Source organism: Phytophthora infestans, genomic scaffold, assembly GCF_000142945.1.
Source record: "Phytophthora infestans T30-4 supercont1.48 genomic scaffold, whole genome shotgun sequence".
In the NCBI taxonomy this organism is placed as follows: domain Eukaryota; phylum Oomycota; class Peronosporomycetes; order Peronosporales; family Peronosporaceae; genus Phytophthora; species Phytophthora infestans.
In genome coordinates this window covers 303,994-304,889 of record NW_003303711.1, presented here as the reverse complement: position 1 = coordinate 304,889, position 896 = coordinate 303,994, and positions in this window count along the sequence as shown.

The window sequence follows — 896 nt, the reverse complement described above, 5'->3', positions numbered from 1 at the left end:
GCATGCTGGGGTGTCTTTATATGTAGTTCCCTTCCGTGGCCCGTACGCTCCCGTCATTTTCTTGTCCTTCTGTCCTTTTCATGGCTGTGTGCTCTTCCGTCTTCCACGCTACGCATACAACTTTGTGGTTTGCATCGGCTAAGTCTTCCATCATCGTCCATCCTTCCGTGCTTCGTGTTGCTCTTCTATCCCATCGTGTACACAGTGTGGCATGGTGTTACTTCGTATTTCGTGCTCTTGCTTAGTCACGTACCTCCGCGCTAACTTAATCACAAACGTTGTTCCCATTTTTGATGTCGCTACATATATTGTTGGAAAGCTCACATAATATCTTTAGGTCACACACTACGCGCGCAAATACAAAGGAAGGTGATATTTCTCCCGGAGGCAGTGCAGGGGTGTAAGCCACCATAGTCATATTTGAAAGTTTTCACATTATTAATAATATTAATACAATTGTTATTTTTTATTAAACGCTGATATAATTATTATGTGTACTACTACTACAAACGACTGCAAGCAAAAATATAAAATGCCTTGATAATAGTACTAAGAAAAAAATATTGCAAGTTAAATTAGTACAGCAGTACTACGAAGCCTTAAACGTCATTCTATATCCAATAAGTACTAAAGTTTCGATTGAGGCCGAAATATGTGTCACGAGAGCCTACAAATATTTTCTACAGCTCCTACGAAGATATACTACGTGTGTGCTCATCTACACCTTATACCAATGCTAACTAACGCGCACACAGGCAGCGACCTTCGCGTGAGGTGGCGGGTCCATGGGGCAAAAATAATCTAATTCGGAGGAGTAACTCCGAACGGAGGGCCGGTTTGGAGCCGCCACCCCCATAAAGTTCTTTTGGCTCTGGATAGCGCGGCGTCCCGATGTT